Source organism: Rhinatrema bivittatum, chromosome 8, assembly GCF_901001135.1.
Source record: "Rhinatrema bivittatum chromosome 8, aRhiBiv1.1, whole genome shotgun sequence".
NCBI lineage: Eukaryota > Metazoa > Chordata > Amphibia > Gymnophiona > Rhinatrematidae > Rhinatrema > Rhinatrema bivittatum.
In genome coordinates, this window is record NC_042622.1 from 48,572,092 (window position 1) to 48,596,303 (window position 24,212).

At 45.2% G+C, this 24,212-nt stretch overlaps 2 protein-coding genes across 10 annotated transcripts in view; one reads left to right on the forward strand and one right to left on the reverse strand.

The window, feature by feature from the left end:
- The window catches only part of LPIN3 (lipin 3), a 159,729-nt gene that overhangs the window by 133,427 nt on the left and 2,090 nt on the right, over positions 1–24,212 (reverse strand). For 3 of the 8 annotated variants that reach the window (XR_003858164.1, XR_003858165.1, XR_003858166.1), the window contains exon 1: positions 9,777–10,330. The exons of 1 other annotated variant lie outside the window; for it this stretch is intronic. The gene's annotated coding sequence lies outside the window, so the exon portion shown is untranslated. Of the gene's footprint in view, positions 1–9,776; positions 10,331–10,878; positions 10,896–22,206; positions 22,360–24,212 lie in introns of those variants that run through there. 4 more of the 8 variants (XM_029612228.1, XM_029612229.1, XM_029612230.1 and 1 more) reach the window with 4 other exon arrangements.
- Positions 11,014–24,212, forward strand: part of MYL9 (myosin light chain 9) — a 39,649-nt gene continuing 26,450 nt past the window's right edge. The window contains exon 1 of one of the 2 annotated variants that reach the window (XM_029612232.1): positions 11,014–11,087. The gene's annotated coding sequence lies outside the window, so the exon portion shown is untranslated. Of the gene's footprint in view, positions 11,088–21,714; positions 21,870–24,212 lie in introns of those variants that run through there. The other variant, XM_029612231.1, reaches the window with a different exon arrangement.

A 24,212-nucleotide genomic window follows, 5' to 3' on the forward strand; every position in this document is an offset into this window, starting at 1 on the left:
TACATGATGTTAGGTTCCATATTAGGAGTTACCACCCAGGAAAGAGATCCAAAACAAACTTACTTTAGCACAAAGTTAGAGAAACAAATGAATAACCCCAGAACCCTATTCAGAATAGTTGATAATCTTACTAAAGACAACGCAAACTCACCAGAGAATATACCCGAAAACAGATGCAATGAAATAGCGAGATTCTTCTATGACAAAATTGAGACCCTGAGAAACAAAATACCTAAGACACCCAAACAAGAGATTAAAATGTGTAAAAGAGACGTGACACCATACACTGTGCCTAATACACAAACTTATCCACGACGATAAAGCAGAATGGCTGAACACAGCACTTAGAGTACATGTCCCACACAGAAATCTAAGGTCAGGAAAACAGAGCACTCCTTCCCATTCCTTCTGTGAAAACCGCAAGACTGACCCAAGTAAGGGACCGAGCTCTGTCTCTAGCCGGTCCCATATTATGGAACTCCTTGCCCCTTGACCTTAGACTCCAGAGTAATCATAAATTTTTCAAAACACAGCTCAAAACCTGGCTTTACATACAAGCCTTCAAGAAAGAAAACTGATGCAGGAAATGAAGTAAAAGTTATGCGACAAAGCACTAAATGCCTAATTTTAGAAATCCTTACTGAATTATTTCAACATTTTTTTTAACTGTAGGCAACTTTCAGGTCATATTGCTATGAAACACTTAATCCCCCTAATAAACGCCTTATTGTTACCGAATACTGCTGGCACCACCTATGTAATGTACGACCCATATTTTTTTACTGGTGCCCTATTGTAAACCGTTATGATGGTGAATAACTTAATGACGGTATATAAAAACTCTTAAATAAATAAATAAAAATAGTGGATAATACTTTGAAATAGTCGGCTCAGTGTGCTGCAGCAGTCAAAAAAGCAAACAGAATGTTAGGGATTATTAGGAAGGGAATGGTTAATAAAACGGAAAATGTCATAATGCCTCTGTATCGCTCCATGGTGAGACCGCACCTTGAATACTGTGTACAATTCTGGTCGTTGCATCTAAAAAAAAAAAAAGATATAGTTGCGATGGAGAAGGTACAGAGAAGGGCAACCAAAATGATAAAGGGGATGGAACAGCTCCCCTATGAGGAAAGACTGAAGAGGTTAGGGCTGTTCAGCTTGGAGAAGAGATGGCTGAGGAGGGGATGTGAATTGGTTATTTACACTTTCGGATAATAGAAGGACTGGGGGCATTCCATGAAGTGAGCAAGTAGCACATTTAAGACTAATCGGACGTATGAGGAGAGGTTGAAAGACCTAAATACATATACCCTGAAAGAGGAGGTGCAAGGTCATATGATTCACACATTCAGACACCTGAAATGTTTTAATAATACATGAACTTCAAACCTTTTCTGTTGGAAAGAAAACAGTAGAACTATGGGTCACAAAATGAAACTTCAGGGGGGGACTATTCAGAACTAAATTCAGGAAATATTTCCTCAGGCAGAAGGTGGTGGATGCCTGGAATGCCCTTCCAGAGAAGGTAAAGACAAAAACAATCAAAGAATTCAAAGGGGCATAAGATAAACACTGAGGATCCCTAAAGGCTGGAGAACGGAAATGAAGACGAGAGTGCATGGGGGTAGGCGTTAATTTCTCTGGGTACTGGGAAAGTGCACAGAAAAGCAGTAAAAACTTAATATCATGGTGATATTAAGTCGAAGGTCCCGAAAGTTAGAAAAAAGTTAAAAAAAAAATTTGAAAATCGGCCCGCGGCCTGTGGGTTGAAAACCGGTCGCTCAATTTTGCCGGTATCCGTTTTCCAAACCCATGGCTGTCAGCGGGTTTGAGAACCAACGCTGGCAAAATTGAGCGTCGGCTGTCAAACCCGCTGACAGCCACCGCTCCTGACCAAAAAGAGGCACTAGGGACGCGCTATGTAAATAATTGCTCCTCTGACTGTTAAATAACTCTAGCTGTGTCTTCTTCTTCACCCAGTTCTAGCATCCTTGTTTTATTGTAACTTTTTGCTTCTCTCCACATGTTAATTGCTCAAGGTTATGATACCCCTTGTTATCTGTAAACCAGTATAATGTGATTTTATCATGAATGCCATTATAGAAAAGCTCTAAATAAATACGTGTCCCTAGTGCCTCTTTTTGCCGTGGGCCCTCATTTGAATACAGAATCACGCGCACAGGAGAGCGGGAGTTTGCCCGCTCTCCCACGACTTTTACTGTATCGGCCCATATGTAAGGATTTATGGCAGCTTGGCTTGTTCCGTTTTCCTAATATCAGGTGTCTTGGTGTTTTAGGGCCTAGTGTAATATTTGCAATGTTGCCTTTTTTTAGGTAGGGTTGTTACTGTTTGAGTGCCGGCAGTTAGTGTTGTTTTTGTATGGAGTAGCCTAGCAATTTGAGCAGTGGGCTATAAATTGGGAGACCAGGGTTCAAGTCCCACTGTCGTTCCTTGGGCAAGTCACTTTACCCTCCATTGCCTCAGGTACAAACTAGCAGGCCGAGCGCACCGTTTAGCCCCCGTGTTTTACACGCGCTATTATTACCCCTTATACTGTAAGGGGTAGTAGCGCGTGGAAAACGCGCGGCCAACCCCCCAGAAACTAATAGCGCTCATCACATGCAAATGCATGTCGATGGCCCTGTTAGTTATTCCCGCGCGATTCAGTAAGTAAAATGTGCAGCCAAGCCGCACATTTTACTTTCAGAAATTAGCGCCTACCCAAAGGCTAGCGTTAATCACAGATAACACCGGGAAAGTGGACAGAAAAGCAGAAAAAAACCTGCTTTTCTGTACACCCTCCGACTTAATATCATAGTGATATTAAGTCGGAGGTCCCAAAAATAAACAAAAAAAAAAATTTAAAAACTTTAAAAAAAAAAAAAAAAAAAGAGAGATGTCCGCCAGTTGGAAAATGGATGCTCAATTTTGCCAGCGTCCGTTTTCCGAACCCGTGGCTGTCAGCGGGTTTGACAACCGATGCTGGTAAAATTAAGCGTCTGTTGTCGGACCTGCTGACAGCCGCTACTTCCGCTAATAAGGAGGCGCTAACAACACGCTAGTGTCCCTAGCTCTCCTTATTAGCGCAGGCCCTAATTTGAATATAAAATTGCGCGCCCAGGAGAGGTGCCTGGGCGCGCGTTGGGAGAGCAGGCGCTCGCCTCGGAGCGCCCGCTCTCCCGCAGGTTTTTCTGAATCGGCCTGTTAGATTGTAAGCCCTCTGGGGATAGGGAAATACCTCCAGTACCTGAATGTAATCTGCTTTTCGCATTGAAAAAAAAAATAAGTGTGAAAAGCAGAATATAAAAATCTAAATATCTCATGTGGGCTAAAATGGGTGGGACAATTCTCCTCTGAGGAAGGGAGCTTTAAGACCTTCTCGGCCCTCCGTGAGGAATTTGACATAGCTGAAACGCATACGTTTGCTTACTTACAAATCAGGAGTTATATCCGAGCCCTCCAGGTCCAAGACTGGAAGAGTGTTCAGCGAGAATCTCTTTCTGACATACTAGATATGGAAGCCCTCTTTCCTCACTCTGTGTCTTACTACTATAAGCTTCTGCTACAGCTGAAGCCTACTCTGAATTTTGAGGGGCTTTTACTACGGTGGCAGGGTGAGCTCCCCCTAGATATGACAGTAGCACAATATGCTCTTTGTTTTAAGCGTAATCCAACGATTCTGAGCGGTCAGGATCTTCGTGAAACCCAATATAAAATTTCTCATGCACTACTACTACTCCTAGATTTGAGCACATCTCACCCCCTCACCTATAATGTGAGAAATGTACTCTCGCTCACCAGGCACACTGGGTCACAAAGCTCTGGAGTTGCCCTAAAGTCCAGAGCTTTTGGCAAGCAGTTGTCGCCTCTATTTTCCAAGTGATACAAACTCGTGCACTTCTTTTTGACCACCTGCGCGGGCCGGGGTAGCATTGGGGCAGAAACAATTGTGGATCTGGAAAGTTTTACTTTTAGCCAAGAAATCCATTCTCCAGACCTGGGCAGGGCCAGACCTGCCTAACTTGACATTCTGGAAAAACCAAACTCACCTCCCCTATGCCTGACCGAAAAAGTGGCAGAACGCATAGATACCGCTCCCAAAACCCAGCCCTGCCTTTTCATTTGGGTTGCCTACATTCAATTGCTGCCTCCTACAGCGCGTAGTTTAATACTCCGTGACATCTCTCTGCCCTCTGGCTCAGTAATTTTCTTTTCTTATGCCTTGTTCCTCTAGTAAGGCCTAGGGGAGGGGTTTGCCTGTTGTACTGGGGGAGGCTGAGAAGGTCCCACCAGCCTCCTCTTAGTGTTTTCTGTTCAGGATCCCTTGCCCGTTATGCAAGGGGGTATGCAATGCTTCTAGTTTATATATGCTGCTCATTTGTTCAGCTATTGTTTAATTATTGTTCAGTTCTGTAACAATGTTGGTTTTTTGTGAAAATCAATAAAGATACTTAAACATAAAAATCTAAATAAATATTGTAATTCAGTTTACTCAAAGCTTTCTGAAGGCCAACATGCTTTACAATAGTCCTAATACCATATAGCTACAGGTGTCTTTTTTTGCAAAGTTTTCTGGTTGGTACCATAGCAGTGCATGTAAATAATATGCATATTGTAAGTGATATTTTCACCTTAGAACATTAAATGTCTTTTTTATGTAAAATCAGCTACTATAAATGCATAAATTTTGTTTGAAGGAAGGTGGGGCCAGGAGTGTGTGCAAGGCTGTAAGGTTTGCCTACGACACCAAATACCCTTGCACTGGCTCCACAAGACAAAGCAGGAGTCCATCTGGAGCTGTGCTACTTTGGGTTACTGGCTCTCCCCAGTCTCGGCCAGGGCTTCATTTTCTCTATTTATAAGCCTAGGGAACAATAGGAGTCACTTTTTGTCTCCTCTCCCCTGGAGTCGGTAGGTAGAGCAGAGCCTAGGAATCATAAAAGCAGCAGACTGTGTAGCCTGCAGTCTCTGGGAATACACTAGATTGGTGGGAGATTTGCAGAGAAGTGGAGGCAAGCTACAGGCACAGGAAGGAAGGGGTTAAGCCAGGAGGAGCTCCTGTGCAGTACTGGGGAGACTTCTGTCTGAGGTGACTCTATTGAGCTATGAGAGAAGCAGCTGGCTATGGAATCAGCGAGTCTCCTAGAGAATGAGAATGGGATTGGGAAAGGGAGGGGGAGGCTGCAGAATGGGGAACGGCTGGCAGCAAGCAAGAACTTTACACCATGATGCAGCAGTGCTGGATTGGGGGTGCTCACTGTGTGAGCACATAAGTAGCATGTCAGAGAGAGTATTTGTATGTCTATGTCAGAGAGAGTGAGACACACACACTTTGTCTGTGAGAGAGAGGGAGAGAATGTGTGTGGGTGTGTCTTTGTGGGTGTCAGTGTTCAGGTGCCAATAAAGTTTCTGCGATGTGCAAACAGATGTCGGTATATAAAAGATTTTAAATAAATAAATAAATAAATAAATAAATCTAAAAATCTGTTTGTGACTGAGCGCTTGTGTGTCTGAAACTGGCTGGCAGGGTCATTACTTGCAACTGGTTCAAGAGCCAGACCTGGAATCCAGGTCATAGCTCTATAAGAGATATAAGAAGATGTGTAGAGGGCCCAACCAATTTGCATGGATGGCGAAGGAGGGGGCTCTGCTCATCGTGTTCTAGAATGTGCTCAACTTCTTATTTAGGAAAGATGAAATTTATTTTGGAGATATTTTGGCTCAATTCTGCCGAGCACCAGGGTGAACGCCATGTGCTTTTGGGAGCTGTTGACACACGAGCTGCAGGGAAAGTGCTGCAGGGAAACTGGCCCATGGGGCTTCAGATACCCCATGGGCCAGTTTTGAAAAATTCCCCCAGGTTGATATTTTCCTGCAATCCACCCCTGTCAAAGTATGAGTAATTGGGACTTTACATTCATATTTATATATGGAGAGACTATCCTATCTGCCTTTTGAGTATGGACTAGTTAAGTAGATGACACATTCTTCTCTTGATGGTAATTTCTCTGAGCATTCAGAATTCCCTGATGGGGAGAAGATCTCTTGCTAGGCCCAGTGTGTTTAAGCCTAGATCAGGCATTAAAGTCCATGGCAAACATCACCAATGATCTCATTGTGGTAAACAGCAGTAATAATCACACAGGAAGCTGTCTGGTTTCCAACTTAACTTTTACTGATAACTGATGGAAAGTGATGAAAGGTTTATTTTCACAGCTCTTTATAATTATAAGTCCAGATTTACACTTAGATCTTCATTAAATTTGTGACCTTATAGTTCCACGAAATTTCTTCTAAGGATAAAACCAATTAATGAAGGAAGCCCCAATTAATCGTTGTTTGAGGTTTGTTTCCTGGGGATCCTCAGATGGGACACTAACCCAGGGGGTTTCATGCACACTTATCGTCTCTTAGACAGACTCACACGCACCTGCTGTCACTCTCTCTTCCACCACCTCCACACACAAATGACTTCCTGCCTTCACGTCGGAGCTTGCTAACCTCTAACTCCCTTGTTCAATTCTCACCTCCTTCTTCCAGCCTCAGTGGGCCACCTTCCACCTGCACTTCCATTCTTCCAACACATACAGGCTGACGACTCCTTTTTCTGCTCCAGCAAATTCAGCTGGAGGCAGACCACCTCCCAGAGACCCAGTAATTGATACAAAAGTACTGGAGTCTTTTGGTTAAATCTGGAGAGGTGCCAGGCGTGACCACGAGGCATCACTTATGAGTGTGGCGGGTGTCCTTAATGTGAGACACCCAGGCAGGTAGGGAGCTGGGGGAGGAGCCTGGATTAAGAACAGGAATTCTCCAAGAGGATATCCACCATGAACCTACAGGCAGTTGTACTGTATGCCCGTCACATCCGGTCTAAGAATAGGGATAATTTGCATAGCTTAATTGTGCTCAAAACAAGACCTTCAGATGGCCCTGGAGGGTCCGTCCCCCCCAGCCGTTTGTCCCTAGCTCAGGCCATGGGTTAGGATTTAGCAAGGAGGAGGAGCAAACCCTCCCTGCCGAGCATCTCCAGTGAGGCTGCCTGGACTGGGCAGCCAGCCCGTCTACAAGCAGGCAGCGTGGCAAGAGCAGCTCTGGCACTGAGTTAGGTTTCGAGGAAGAAGAAGATGTTTGAAGTGACTCCCACAGCCGGAACACTAGAGAGCGAGGCAGATTTCCTGGCCCAGCACTCAACCAGTCTAGCAGGGGTTGTCTCGGGAGCGGGAGAAGAATTTTGGAGAGAGTCTCTATTTTTGTGAGGCCTTTATTTTTTGTGCAGATCCTGGCCCTGCCTCTGGGGAGGATTTCCCCCCCTGCCTGGATGAGGCCTGGTAAAAGAGCTGCGTTTCCCGTGCCTGCACTGCAAGGAAGGACAGCAGGGTCTTACCATCAGAGAAGGGAGAGGCGTTTTTCAGAAGAAGATTTTGTTGGGAGGAATTTTTGTCACCACTGCTGCCCATGAGGAGAAGTAAGGACTTCGGTTTTTGCTATTTTGTTGGGACTTTCTCTCCCAGAAATCCAAAGAGAAAAAAAAGGAGATCCCAATCCCCAGTAGAAGTCCACCTATCACTGGGAAGGTTGGGTCTTTTTCCTAGTGCCTGCCACCTGAGGGGCACCCACTCAGTGGAGAAGGAGGGGGGGGGGGGGAGGACATTTGTTTTGTTTTAGAAGATCAGTTGGAGATTTGTCACTGATCATTTTTAAGGTCTTTTTGGTTGCGGTAAATTTTTGTTCAAACACCCTAACAAGTGTGTCCAGTGTCTTTTTGAGAATTCAAGGTGACCCTAAAGCCAGGGCAACCCAACTGTGAGGACACCTGTGTGAGACAGACAGACAGTTCCACCCCCCCATGTGCCTTGGGGGTTTATCCTCCCCCTCCTTCGCCCAGAAAGGACTCCAGCACCTTAGGCTTGTGGATTAAGAAAGAAAGGGATAGAAACTGGCCCTGGGACTCCCATGTACCCTTGTATTCAGGACACCCACTGAAAAGGGGGCTACGCACAAATCCATCATGTAAGCCAATGAGATACAGAATTACCAAAGATGACCAAAGGGATCCTCTGTTTATTCACTTGTGGAAAAGAGTGGGAGCTGGTATGAGCGCTGCTACCCCATTCTCCCACCGTCCCTTTGGGAAAAGCTCAGGATCTGTCCATTCTTCAGCGCCGTGTGGGCAGCAGGGCTTCAACAACCCCTGCCTCTCCCTCCCCCCACGACCAAGAACCACAAAGGTCTCTGGAAAAGTCAGAGACCTGCGACACGTAGGGCTGCTCTACAGGCTCCAGGCCCTGTCTACTCACGTCATAGTCAACCAATTCCATCAACTGGAAGCACTCCACTAGGGCTTATTCCTTCTTGATAGGACAAGATGATCATCAATATCAGATTTGATAATGCCCACTGAGACAATAAGTCACTTCCCCCAGTGCCATAAGTGAAGGTAAGGAAACACTTTTAACCACGAAAAATTCCAGGGACTGACTCTCAAGAGGTTTTACACACAGAAACAGATTCTGATTTTGCCATCTTTCGGGCCGATTCAGTAAAGTGCGCGCAATACAGTATTCAAATGAGGCCCGGTGGTAGAAACGGGCAAAAGGAGGCGCTAGGGACACTAGCGCGTCCCTAGCGCCTCCTTTTTGACAGGAGCGGCGGCTGTCAGCGGGGTTTGACAGCCGACGCTCAATTTTGCCGGCGTCGGTTCTTGAGCCCGCTGACAGCCACGGGCTCGGAAACCGGACGCCGGCAAAATTGAGCGTCCGGTTTTCGACCCGACAGCCGCTGGCCGACTTCAAATTTTTTTTTTTTTTTTACCCTTCGGGACCTCCAACTTAATATCACCATGATATTAAGTCGGAGGGTGCACAGAAAAGCAGTTTTTACTGCTTTTCTGTGCACTTTCCCGGTGCCCGAAGAAATTAGCGCCTACCTTTGGGTAGGCGCTAATTTCTGAATCACATGGGCAAACCTAATAGGGCCATCAACGTGCATTTGCGCTATTAGGTTCGGCGGGTTGGATGCGCGTTTTCCGCCCCTTACTGAATAAGGGGTAAGGGAAAACGCAATGACAGGTTAACCGTGCACTCTGTCGGAACACACTGTACTGTATCGGCCTGTTTGTTAGCTAGAGGTTACTTTGCTCCCCACATCATTTGTTACCCTAGATTTTCCACTGGCCTCACCCCCATCAGTTATCGTACTAACTCCACTGCAGCTACTGACGTTCAACCTCAAAAGAGAATTAAGCACTTGAGTGCTGGGAGAGCTCGTTTTTGCAAAGTAACTTCTAGCACCAACTAGGCTTGTTAAACACAGACGTAATCCAGAGGCTGAGCTGGATATTTCAGTTTAATGTACACGCAAGCATTGTCTCGGATGATCCAGTAACAGTATACGGGCATCAGTCTCCCATGCTGCAGGGGTAGGCGGGCGGGTGTGTCTGTGTGTGTGATGCACATGAGCAGACGTGCCCTGGTTACTGAGCTCCCTGGGGCCAGGGACTATAACGCACAGCTAAACAATCCTAAGCAAAGAAAACAGAATACACTCCCTAGGAGCAGCGGCTGCCCCTCAGACCAGAAATCGCTTACCTCTAGGAACCTCCCCAACAATGACAATCACCCCCGAGAGCTGGATTTACACTCCTCATCCAGGAAAGCACATACAGTATAGTTTAATCCTGCAACACTCGCATTAACACAGTCTGCAAACTACATCTGCACAGGGGAGACCAGTCTTCTAAATTAATATTTCTTGTCTACTTGCCACTTACATGGGGAGGCCTCAGTCTGCCGTTCCTGGGCTGAAGAGTCCTTGCGACCCTCCCAAAAACATTTCCTTCCCTTCAGTTACTCCACCTCCTCGCCGGGAGGCTTCCTGAAGCAGCCTCACCTGGGAAGGTGGGCGGAGTCCCAGCAAATCACCAACAGGCTGACACCACGCCCATCCTCTGTCTCTACCTGCAGGCTCAGAGCAAGGCAGTCCTGGATTTTATACAGGCATTTCCGATCTATACATTGAGAAATCCAAGAATATTAAGAGAGAGGTCTTTGAGTAAGAGGACTGGCATCTCCTCCGTCACAAATTCTGTCGCAGAAGTCCAGGCCTGGTTTTCTATCTTTCAACAAACAAGTAGCAGAGCTGCCAAGTTACTCAGTTCCAGGAGGGAGATTCGAGGCCAGTCCTGGACTTCTGAAAACCCCCATCCTGATGCATTCTTGGACCTGCAGCGCTGATTTCAATGGGTAAAGCAGGGAATCAAACCCAGGTCTTCTGCACAGCATTGCTCCTGAGCTACCGGCCCAGCCCAGAAATTGTATCAAAAATGTAAAAAAAAAAAAAAAAAAAAAGATGTTGTGCATCCTGCCCAACCCAGAAATTGTATCAAAAAAGGCAGATTTTGTGCAGCCTGTTTAGGACAAGAGGACGCTTTAATAAGAGCTGAATGAAAGCTGACTAGCTTTAAATTTACAGCCACAATTAGCTGTTTTGGACCAAGGAAACACTTTTTGGTCCCTTATAGAGACATGCTTCTTTAATTAACACAAGAAAGTTACCCTTTGCAGGACTGTAGCTCAGCAAAACTATCGGCTACTCAAAAACAGCCTTTCCAGTGTCGACTAATTACTGTCTGAACTCCTATGTGGCATACTAAGTAAGATTTTTCTCCGCTTGTAATAAGTACCACTGGCATACTGCATGCCTAACTAGAAAAGGAGGGGATTTTTACCAACAAAAAAACTTCCCTCCCCCCTCAACCCTCCCATCAAATTGTAGCCCTGCCGTTACTCTTTTTCTGACGACGAATGGATCAACGTTAACGCTGGAGCCGGATAGAAGTGCTTTAAATAAAGAAAGAAAGAAATAATTGCAACCTGTTCAGCTCACTGGACCGAGAGCACATGCGGTCTCCGAAACTGTGAGCAAGCCTGTAAAAGGCAATCCCTGCGTCCTCCCCCCCCTCCACTCCAGCATCACGACATAACCTGTAACAGCCCAGGGAATGTGCACTATAAATACCCGGCGAGGTTTCCTGCTCTCCCCTTCCCGCAGGCAGAGCTGGGCCGTTTCAACAAGGTTTTCGGTGAGTTCTCCGTGGGAAAGATTTCTATTTAGAAACCAAGACGAGTCCTGCACACAAACAGATGCCTTAATCGCTTTGTGCGGGAGACCTCTCAGCAGCCCTGGATTAACCATTAAGCAAAATAAGCACGGGCATAGGCCACCACGGGAAGCGGGGCACCCCAGAGTGTTGAAAAGTTGCATATTTTTTTTTCTGTTGCTCTCTAGTTATAAGTAAATAATTTGCTTATATTGCTTTCTGCTATTTAGTGTTAAAATGTAAAAAAGTTTATATTTAGTATAGTATAGTATAGTTGTGGGGTCAGGCCTGGAAGAAAACTACATTTTTAATTTCTTATTTCACTGTCAGCACTTTATTTATTTTATTTATTATTTTTTATATACCGACATTCGATCTGAGATATCACATCGGTTTACATTCAGGTACTGTAGGTATTTCCCTATCCCCAGAGAGCTTAGATTGTTTGAATCTGAGGCAATGGAGGGTAAAGTGACTTGCCCAAGGTCACAAGGAGCACTTATTGAGTCTTAATGTCTTGTCAGTTAAGCAGTGGAAGGGCTGAGGGAGCACCATTGTTGCTCTGTGCTTAGGGAATCCAGCCCTGCCTCTCACATCTGCACAAGCAAACAATCTAATAGCAATACCCTGGAAGGGGAAAATAGAAAGAGTTTTGCAAAAACCTGCAAAAGTCTTCTGGTTTCCCCCTTCCGGGGTATTTGGTCAAGCAAAGAGGTTTCACATGCTGGTTGCAAGTGCTTTGGGTCTATTAATAACGGGACTGAAACAGCCAGAAGATGGCACTGTTGGTGGTTGTACTGCACAAGGCCTTGTTCATTAACCAGCAGAGATGCTCAAACCTAAAAGATGCACTGTGATGGGGTTTTAGGATGTTCACCATACCTATAGTTACTGGCAAGGACTTACGTAAATTGCAATTTTGCAGAAATCGCAGACCTTGCAATATTGGACCTTTACTGCAATTTCCACCCCATCCCTTCCAGACCCCCTCCCGCACCCTCACAATGGGCCTCGTGGTAGCAGCAGTATCAGCAGCAGGCAGTGAATGCAGAGACTGAGCCAATAAGGCTCACAGGTGGGGAGGAAGGTAGTTGGAGGTAAGAGAGAAGGGATAGCAGGAATCAAGAGATGGGAGGTCTCAGTGTGCAACATTTCAGCACCGGCAAAGCAAGAAGGAGATGATGCCAACTGGATGTCCAGTACTTCCAAATCACCACTCTTGATAGAAATCATTATTACTGTTCTGTAATCTTGTCTGTCTTGCCATTTCTCAGCTTCAGGTACTTGAAGTTCATTTGACCATTAAGGCAGGGCATTAGTTGCTGGGGCTTTTATGGCTTGGAGGCAGGGAAAAGACTGGAAATGAATTGTGGTGAAGATGCTGAATATTTAATGGTGTGACTGTAGCCGATTGTTTATGTTGGTAAAATATCTTTGCTAATGAAGCTGGAGCATTAGGCCTTTGTTATGTAGTCTTACACCGTTATGACTTTTAATATTTTAAAGACATTAGTAGGATTCCTTAGCAGCTTTTCAACACTTTTTGTTCATTAACAGAATGTGAAGCAGCCAGTTGGGGCTACTCATTAGCAATACAGGAAAAAAAAATCAGTAATATCGTAATATAAAAGGCTCACTATTTCTGGAAAAAAGAAAAACTTTTGGATAAAAATGCAAATCTTGCCCAGCTTATAACATAGTAACATGGTAGATGATGAAAGAAAAAAATAAAACCACCAACTGCACCATCCAGCTCGCCCAGTTACTTTTGGTCCCTACTGCTAAGGATACATCCTAGCTGCCAGCCACAGAAGCTTGAGCACTTTTAGGATATTGCTCCTTACAGTTCTTCATTGTCTTCCTCTTGGGTTATGCATGAACCCGACGTGATGCAAACTGTGCACTCAGTCTCGGAGAGGGCTTGTGGGAATGACACCGTCATGACCCAGACTGATGAGGAGAGAAAATGTCCCCGTGGCGTGCAGGTACCCAGTCCCCTGCCCACCTATGTCAAAATGCTGTCGTTACTAATTGCAATCTAAGCTCAAGTTGCCTGGACCCACATAATTGTCGGAAATTGCTCTGAGATAATACAGACGTTGTACAACTCACACAGGATAAAACGTAGGTCACAATAAGTGCGTCTGTAGCGTACGGTACCTGGACGAGGACGGTTGCCTTACTGAAACTTATTTTTGCCAAAGCCCTGAAACAGACGGAAGAGAACATGCCCGCATGGAAGCATCTCTTACAGTTCACCAGGACATCATAAAGGAAAAAAAGTACAATATCTGCACATTTCATGCTCCAGTTACACTGTCACTGAAAATGACAAGCAGTCAGCGAGGAGGCAGGGAATCAGCTGCTCTGGGTGCAGCAGCTGGCAGAAAGAGAGAGAGAGAGAGAGTCATTTTTTTGTGCTCTTTTCACCTCCAGGAGCCCCAGCTCCACCGAATATTGTGTGGGCGCTGACTGTTAAGCACTCACTCTAGAAAGCAGTATATGAGTTCTGACTCCTGAGGAATTCTTTTATGGCTCGATGAGATTTTGTTGGGCAGTCACTGCTGAGATTGCTGACTGTTGAGGAGTCACTGTAAGGGCTGGCTGTAGGAGGTGCTGACTGTTAGGGAGCCATAATAAAGACTATGCCATTGTGAGAAAGCAAGACAACAATGTGACTGTGGAGATACGTGTATGACATGCTAAGGACTGGTATAGGCATGCTGACCATTGTGTCACTGTAGGGATTGGTATCTGAGTGCTAATTATTGAGAAGACATAGTATAACTTGGCATATGACTGTTAGGGAGTCAATATAGGGACTTGTATGAGTGCTGTCTGTTGTGTCACTATAGAGATTTTTGTATGAGTGTAGACAGGGAGTCATAGTAGGTATTGGTAATGGTAATAATTTATGTTTATTTTAATATACCGATTTTCATAAAAATGTCAAAATAGTGAACAATAAATGTTCAGTAATTAAATTTAAATAATGCAACATAAAAAATAAAAATAACATAAACATTACAAATTTAAATAAAATCAACAAAACAGAATTATAAAATATGTCCATGAAACACTTAATCAAAGACCCACGAATACACCCAAGATTTCACCAATTTCCAAAACGTCATAAAACTGGTCTCTGGATGGAAATCCAATGGTAAAGAATTCCACACAAGGGGAGTCTGATACTGAAAAATGTTTTGTCGTGTCTTCTAACCTATCTCGTGGCAAAGGAATCCTTAACAATTCTTTTTGTGATGATCTTGGCACCCTCAAGGTGGATTGGTGTACGTGCAGACCTTGGAGGGGTCACGGTAAGGAATGCTGTGTTAAGATTTACTCTTAGGTGCTAACTGTGGTGTCACTGTATGATCTGGTGTCTGAGTGCTGACTGTTAGGGAATCATTACAGAGGCGGATGGATTTCCTACTCTCTAATAGCCTCTTGCAGCTCAAATCATTGTAACTAACAGCAGGGCCAATGGAAGCACTAGGCAGACTAGGCGGCCACCTATGGCGCCGCAGGTTTGGGGGCATCTGCCTAGCACTTTACCACCCTGCTCAAAGCAAGACTGGGACTCTTCTGGGTGGACCACAGTGATTCCACCTCTTTTTTTCATGCCCCTGCAGGCCGGAAGAGGAAGTGGTGTCCCACAGGCCCATGCGGTACAGAAAAGGAGGCCGAGGCCCAGTTGCCAGTCGGATGAAGCACAATGCTTCGACATCAGCCCTGTGGGGTGGAAGTCAGCCCAGGTTTCAGGAGGCGGCACAGCATCCTCGGGGGCCCGCATGGCTGAAGAGAAAAAAGGAGCAGCAGCTTTCAAGCCACGTGGCTGGAGAGAGGAACGGGAGCATCTGCGGGGCCCGCATGGCTGAAGAGAGGAGGACCAGCGTCTGCTGGGCCCTTGTGGATGAAGAGAGGAAGAGCAGCATCTGTTCCACAACAGGAGAGAGAAGAGACATCTGATGCTATGCTGGCCCAAGGAAGAGGCTGCTGCTGCCCAGAGAGACAGATAATATGTGTATGTATGAGTGAACATGTGAGAGATAGAGAGCATACCTGTGCATGTGAAAGAGCAAGGGGGAGAGAGAGTGTGTGTTTGAGAGTACACGGAAGACAGGATGTATGTTTGAATATGTGTGTTTGAAAGCATGTGTGTGAGTGTAAGAGCATATGGGAGACGGGTGTGTTTGAGAGTATGTGTATGGGTGAGAGAGCATATAGGAGAACATATGGGAGCATGTGAGTGTACGTGTGTGTTAGCATGTAGAGAAGAACATGTGTGTGGTGGGAGAATATGTAGGGGAGAGCGCATGTGTGTGTGTGTGTGTTGAAGAGAACATGTGGGAGAGTGTGTGAGAATGTGTATGTGTGGGAGAAAGCATGTGGGGGAGAGTCTGTATGAGAGAGAGAGAGCATGTGGAGGACTAAGAGCATGTGCGTGTAGGTGAGAGAGAGCGGAGGAAGTTTGTACACACACCCCCAACCCACTAATCCATGATAATCTCAGGGTGACAAGAAATCAAAAGTTCCCAGGTATGGAGAGCAGGTGTTATTTGCTGTATCTGATGTTTTGAAATAATTTGTTTGGGAAATTTTTAAAAATGTGTATATGAGTTTTATTGGATGTTATTCTATTTGTCAGCTGTTTTGAAATATTCCTTTTATTAGTATAGTTTTACTATTATGATGTTTTATATTTCTTGCTTTTATTGTTTTATGTTTCTGAGGAAGGGGGTGGTGATTCTGTTTTTCCATTGTTGCACTACATACAGAGTCTGGCCTCTTGTGGATTCCAGTTCAGTTTTTATCTGCATGTTCCTATTTATAATTTATGGTCTCTTTATTCTGTATTTGATGAGTGTTTGTTTATGTTCTGCACATATAACCAAGGTGAGGTGTTCTGCTAGCATGTAGTTTCTGTGTAGGAATCTACAACAGCCTGGCTTGTTCTGTTTTCCTAATAGGAGATGAATTTGTGTTTTAGGACCTGTTGTAATATTCGCAGTGTTGCCTTTTCATAAGTAGGGTTGTTACTGTTAGAGTGATGGCAATCAGTGTGGTTTTGGTATGGGAGGTTTACTGTATTGTAATTGAGTATACTCATGGCTTTCTGAGGGCCAAATCCAAACCCAACATGTGCTATAGTAGACCTAATCGTGGTGAGTGATACTGCTCCCACCCCCAACCCAGCCGTCTAGCCCAGCACTGTTTTCAGGCCCTTAAATTGCAGACACTCCCTGGGGCGTCGCGCACCCGAAGGAGCGCAACCTAAGGGGCCTGCCCCTTAGTGCGCTCCTTGGAGCGTCCCAGAGCAAGAGCCATTACCCACCCTTATCCATCCATCCAGCGATCACACATCCACCCATCCAGTCTCCAGCAGCACTCATCCAATCTCCAGCGGCACTCATCCAATCTCCTGCAGCACTCATCCAGTCCCCAGAGGCACTCAACCAGCAGCACTCATCCAGTCTCCTGCAGCACTCATCCAGCAGCACTCATCCAGTCTCCTGCAGCACTCATCCAGTCCCCAGAGGCACTCATCCAGCAGCACTCATCCAGTCTCCTGCAGCACTCATCCAGTCTCCTGCAGCACTCATCCAGTCTCCAGAGGCACTCATCCAGTCCCCAGAGGCACTCATCCAGCAGCACTCATCCAGTCTCCTGCAGCACTCATCCAGTCTCCAGAGGCACTCATCCAGTCCCCAGAGGCACTCATCCAGCAGCACTCATCCAGTCTCCTGCAGCACTTATCCAGTCCCCAGAGGCACTCATCCAGCAGCACCCATCCAGTCTCCTGCAGCACTCATCCAGTCTCCAGAGGCACTCATCCAGTCTCCAGAGGCACTCATCCAGCAGCACGCATCCAGTCTCCTGCAGCACTCATCCAGTCTCCTGCAGCACTCATCCAGCAGCACTCATCCAGCAGCACTCATCCAGTCCCCAGAGGCACTCATCCAGCGGCACGCATCCAGTCTCCTGCGGCACGCATCCAGTCTCCTGCGGCACGCATCCAGTCTCCAGAGGCACGCATCCAATCTCTAGCAGCACTCATCCAGGCTACAGAAGCACACATCCAGTCTCTAGCAGCACATCCAAGCTCCGGTAGCACTCATCCAGCACCGATCCAACCTGAACAATAATGTACTACCGACCACGCACCTACAAATCACTCATCCCAATCATGATTTCCCCCACTACACAGTTACTAGGACTCACCCTATTCACCATAATCCTATTCAACGCCCAATCTCTCACCAACAAAACTCTTATACTCAACGACATACTGCAGGACACAACCCCAGACGTTTGCGCCATAACAGAAACATGGCTCAAATCCACGGACATCACACTCATTAACCAATTACCAACGCAGACTTACGATTTCTTCTCCATCCCAAGACAAAAAAAAAGAGGAGGGGGTATCTTCCTAGCTGCAAAAAAATCCTTAAGGTTCTCACACCACCCCATCAGTACAGTAACTAAACTAGAACTAGGATTGTTCAAATCAGAACAACTCCAAATCCTGCTAGTCTACGCCCCTCCAGGCTTACTAGAGTCAGACTCCTCTCCTATCATCGAAACCATAACTCTGCATCTCAATCTTGACTCCCCTGCTATAATCCTGGGTGACTTCAATTTACATGTTGACAAAGTTCCCCTCTCTACAAACTGTGAAGCCCTCCTCACCGCACTGTCAGCGATGGGATTCAGACAACAAATCAATAAACCCACCCACAAAGCAGGCCACACGCTCGATCTACTCTTTACAAACACTGGTATTTCTCTTACAAAACAACCAAATTGCAAAAAAGTCCCATGGTCAGATCATTCTCTAATCTCCACCAGTTTTTCCTTACCTCGATCAGACTCCAAACTCAACTCAAGACCCTCTTTCCTATACAGAAAACCTTGCAACTCGGAACATCTAAGTAAAGCTCTAACCTCGGATCTACCACTCATTGAAGTATCTACCCCTAACGCTGCCCTCCAATCCTGGTCCAAAATAACAAAATCTATAGCAAACACTCTCTGCCCACTGACAACCAAAACAAGGTCTGCTAATACATCCAAACGTCAACCCTGGTATAATGATGAACTACGAAAACTCAAACAATTACTTCGGCAAAAAGAAAGAAAATGGCGCAAAGCCCCTTCACCAGCCTCACTCTCTGATTACAAACGATCACTCCATCTTTACAAAAGTACCACGTTGAAAATCAAAAGAGACTACTATGCCCGAAAGGTTCATCATCTCAGCTTTGACTCAAAAGCTCTATTCGCCTTCGTTTCCAGCCTCACTAAACCTATCACTCCAGATATACCACCCGAACAAGCCCAGACTAAAGCAGACGAATTGGCTCTTCATTTTAACAAAAAAATATCGGATCTCCTTAATCAGCTGATTCCAAACACTACGTCTCCAGATAACACATATCTTCCCCAAAATAAAGACATCCAGCTTAATGCCTTTGAACCCATCACAATCACAGAGATACAAAATGTATTAAAAAGAATGAAACCGTCATCACACCCATTTGATCAAATCCCTACCAAAATGCTTCTTCTTATCCCGGACACAATAGCAAAAACCCTAGCAGATATTATAAACTGCTCCTTATCACATGGCATCTACCCAGATGACCTAAAAACTGCCTCAATCAAGCCACTGCTAAAAAAACCAAATCTAAATGCATGTGATCCCAACAACTTCCGCCCTATTTCCAACCTACCATTTATAGCTAAAATCATGGAAAAACTGGTAAACACCCAACTATCCAACTACCTAGAGGACCACAGTATTCTGTCCCCAAACCAATATGGTTTTCGCAAAGCCGCAAGCACCGAAACGCTACTAATTTCACTCATGGACTACCTACCCTCTGGTATTGATAAAGGCCAAGCATATTTTCTAATCCTCCTTGACTTCTCAGCGGCCTTTGACACCGTCAACCACGCCCTTCTTCTAAAACAGCTGGCAAACATTGGTTTAACAGGTGCCACACTAAACTGGTTCAAAACATTTCTAGAAAACAGAGGATACAGAGTCAAAATTCATAATAAAGAATCCCAATACCACCCTTCTAATAGAGGAGTGCCGCAAGGATCATCACTTTCACCCACCCTTTTCAATGTCTACCTGCTACCACTCTGCCAACTACTAACAAAATTAAGCCTGAAACATTTCCTTTTTGCAGACGACGTACAGATCGTAATCCCTATAAAAGAATCAATCTCAAAAACAATGGAATACTGGGACAGTTGCCTATTAGAAATTAAACTTCTCCTCAACAGTCTAAACCTTGTACTCAATGCTTCGAAAACAGAATTCCTGCTCATATCACCGGAAAACAATAACACACTTCCTAAACCACCCACACTCCTTCAAACAACCCACGTAAGAGACTTAGGAGCCATCCTAGACAATCGTCTCAACCTCAAAACATTCATTAACCAAACCACCAAAGATTGCTTCTACAAATTACATATCCTGAAAAGAATAAAACCGCTGTTTCACACTCAGGACTTCAGAACAATCTTGCAAGCAATAATCTTTTCCAAACTAGATTATTGCAACTCATTACTATTAGGCCTCCCAGCTTCTTACACCAAACCTTTACAAATGGTTCAGAACTCTGCAGCCAGAGTCCTTACAAATTCCAGGAAAATTGACCACATTTCACCTATTCTCAAAAACCTCCATTGGCTTCCGATCCACTATAGAATCATGTACAAAACCATTAACATCATATACAAAACTATCAACCAACACACGCAACTTGACCTACAAATACCACTTAAAAAATTCACCTCCGCCAGGCCTATCAGGGAACACTACAAAGAGTCACTCCAAATTCCAAAGGCCAAAACCTACCAACATAAATCCTTGAGTCTCAGAGCCTTCTCATCAGCAGGTCCAGCTCTCTGGAACTCGATCCCACCTGATTTGAGACAAGAGCCATGCTCTTTAACATTTAGGAAAAGACTAAAAACTTGGCTTTTCAAAAAAGCATTTCCAAGCCTTGAATAAAACCTCCTCTCACTAGCACTAACTCGTATGCAATAATGGAATGTAAACACGAATCAACCAACCTCAAACCCTCTCTCACTAATTCCTGCTGAATATTTATCATACTATTACCATTCACAACTGTCATATTTATTCATTTGATTACCTATGTACCGTTTCATTTTTCACTTGCTATTCTAATGTATCAATAGGCTGAAATGTAAATATTGTGCTGTTCAATTTCTCCCCTTCCATCCCAAGTTTATTTTCCTTGTTTTTTGTAACTTTCCCTCTCCCTTTTTCTGATTCACTGTATTTAAAGTTCAAGGTTCTTATTGAAAATATTGTTTTTTACGTTACGTTATGCTTTACACTCCTTGTTATTTGTAAACCGGGTTGATGTGATGCCTATCATGAAACTCGGTATAACAAAAACAATAAATAAAAATAAATAAATATGATTTCCAAGTGTCTTTCTGGTTGGTACCACAGAAATACATGTAAATATAATATAGAGGATTTTGTGAGGAACATTTTTTACCTCAGAATATCATTTTTCAGGTAAAATCAGTTATTATGAATGTATAATTTTTTATTGAGTGTGGGGGAGGGGGAGCACAAGGCTGAAGGTTTGCCTAGAGCACAGAATACTCTTGCACCTGCCCTGAATAAGTGTAAGACTTCTAGCTCTAGGGCTGCCCTAGTCCTGAAGGAGTCACTACAGTGAACAGTCCAGAAGCAGTACCTGTTGGGGTGTGGCGGCTCAGAGCCACTTGTGTCTCTGCATCTGCCAGCCAAGAGTCACGGTACAGGATGGCATCCACAGAGGATCTCACATCTGTTTCAAAACTAAATTCCTTATTTCTAAAGCACAGAAATACAAACAGAGAGTGAAAGAGAGAGAGAGGGGGGGAATCTCTTTATTGAACTTAATACATTTGTTGATTTTCCAGAGCTAATATTCTCTTCTTCACATCAGAATTCAAATGAGCAAAAGATGGCATTACCAAGAAATGTAAAGTAGTGTGAGTCACTTCTTAGGGCAGCCACACTGCTTTATATTTCCTGGTGATGTCATCTTTTGTGCATTTGCATTCTGACCCGAAAAAGAGCGTGTTAGGGCTGGAAAGCTACTCAAGAAATGCACCGTTAGTCCAATAAAAAGATTTGTTACCCTTTTATTTCTGTGCATTTAAGTCCCATAACAGCAGCTATACTAATCCTTCTACGAAAGATGCTCAGGGGAGGAAACAAACCAGACCAGGGCCTGATAGCAGATTCCAGGGCGCCACTTCCTCATGCGTTTGTTAATAATACATCATACCAGTTCCTGAAGTCCCATTTGCCTTGTGGAGAAGCTGCTGCTTTGCCGCCCCCCCCCCCCTGGCCGGAGCTGAGCTGAGCTGCTCACCCCAGCCCGAGCAAGCAGCAGACTGCCAGCCTCGCATCTATATAAGGCAGACTTAGCCCGTTTCCCTGGAGCAACAGTTTTTCGTCTCTGCCTTCCTTCCCATATCCCCAAATCCAGCATCCCACAGCTGGACAGCGGCCAGGGCCTGCTCGGCATTCTTTCACCTTGTATGGCCAAATCCTCAGGGTGGGGCGGGGCCAAGGGAGGCTCGGGCGGGCCCCCATTGGACGGCGCTAGCCCCTAAGCTCGCCGCTCGCAGACCGAGCGAATTCCCCTCCAGAGCGAGAGGCAGCGCGCGGACCCGCGGGGGACTCCTTTTAACGCTTTCTGACAGCAGGTAAGGGAACGTTCGGAGGGGCGGAAATCGATTCTCGGGGCGCCCGGCAGCAGCTGCGGAGAGGGCACCGCGGGGTGGGGGGGGGCTTCCGCCGGGCGCCCCGTTGCGGGAGCCTTGAAAGCCGAGGAGTATCGGAGCAGCAGAGGGAAAATTGGAAAATTCTATTGCTGAGTTTTAGGGATATCCTGCAACCATCCTGCTGTCAGGAAAAGCCAGTTCTCCCTCCTCCCCCCCCCCCCCCCTAAAAAAACAAAACAAAACAAAAAACAAATTGACATCAGAAAAGTAAGTAAAAAAAAAAAAATTGACATCAGAAAAGTAAAAAAGGAAAACATACAGTACCAGGTACAGGAGTTGAAACTGTGCTTGTTGTCTTGCTGTCTCAAAGTGGCATTGTGAATTCTGATTTGTTTTCCTGCGTTTGCGGTTGAAGGGCGGAGCAGATTAGGAACCTCGGTCATGTGTCCATTAAATCTCGACCTCAGCCGTGGGCTCACTTCTTTTTAAGGAAGGGGCTTGGCTCTGCTGGAAATACTCCCAGCGGCTAAAAGGATTTCAGGTAGGGTGATTCCGGAGCAAAAGGCTGAGCAGGTCCTGGTTTTCACCCCATGGCAGGAAACTGGAACTTCAAGTCCATAGATGCACTGGGGGGGGGGGGGGGGGGGTGGTATCTGGGAGTAAAACCAGGACCGGCTCAAGTGGTCCTTTTGACATGGAGTTACATGGTTACTTCAGGGAATAACCCCCTCCATCAGGACTCCTCTTCTTTACAGGGTCCCACTGGAATGAAGGTTTTGGCTTGTTATGGAAATCTTATCAGTCCCTGACAGGACAAAGAGCATTGTAAGTCAGGAAAAGAAAATTCCAACTGTTAGAGGAAACCGTTTTCTTTCGCATCTTAATCTGACATTTTTAAGGGAATAAAACTGAGTGATTTCCTTCCTGCCTGCCTGCCTGTGCTCCCCCGCCCCCCCCCCCCCCCCCCCAGACACACACACAAAGAGGCAGGTAAGATGAAGTGTAAAATTAAAAAAATATATATCCTTGATATCTTTCACATTGAAGGATTGTAGAGCTGAAATTTGCCCTCCTAACCAATACATCACTATGCTGCACACCCTCCCCCCACACCACTTAGGGTCTGATCTTGACTTCTGAATTTTTTTGCCACTTCATTAGCAAAATAGTATAATTGACATAAGCATGCCTTATGTCATGAGAGAGTCTGAGAGAGTATCTTATTGATATCCAGCGATTTTATGGAGATCTTCAAAAGAGTGAACACGACTGCAGTTGACCCAGATACCAGAGGAAACTGACCGGGGCCTTTAACCCATCAGAAAAGGAGGTACCAACCCCAAGGGTCTCCTCCCAGTGCTGGGCTATACTGGCTATACTGACTGAGGGCCATTTCCTCCGCTGCACGTGGGTCAGTGGGGTCTGGTCGGTTTTGCTCTTTCAGTAATTGCTGCGGGACCACTTCCTTTAACGTTGGATGATTCCTTTTTTTGATCAAAAACAGACCTTCTACTGTCTCCCTTACACCAGTACTCCGTGTCCCTCTTCCACTCAACCAGATCCTCTTACAGCCTTCCAGAAGTTAGGGAGAATTGCACAACGTTTTTAGCCTTGCATGCAATGTTTCCACGCTCCGTCTATACAATCCCAAAACTGCATTGTCCCTGAAGTGACCCTTCCTGCTCGTGAGCCCTTCAAGCTTTGGGAATGATAGACAGAAATCACTTTATTCAAGAATCATAAAAAGATGGGGCCAAAAGGGACCGCAGGAGGTCATGCACTCCATTCCCTCTTCCTCCGGGTAGGATCCCATGTACCAAAACTGTTCCAAACAGATGTTTGTCTAAATATCTGTTGGCCTCCTGGCATAATTTCAATTATTTAGCTAATTTTATGCTTAAATGGGGAGACTGTTCCATTGCACAAGATCACTTTCTGCACCCACTGTCCTTACTTTTAAGGTAATTTGTTCTGGTGACGTTCTGCATCCAAGCTGAGTGCGATTTGTACTGGAAGGCAACTGCTCATCATGGAGGAATGTCTTTTGTGAAAGAACAAAATAGCACCCCAGCGAAGTGATGTGTCCATTTGATCTAATCATGTGTTTGGTCAATTTTCAAAGCCCTCCTTTGGGATGAACACATTTCCATTGTTAATTTTTCTGCTGCAGACATATACAAATAAGCAAATGGGTGTATAGGATTGTATCTGGAGGAAGAAGGGATGGACCAGATTATGCCACGTTAAACCATGGCCTGTGAGCCACAAAATCAATTGACGAATTAGCAATAAAAATGAATTGCAGATCATTAACTGAGAAGCTTG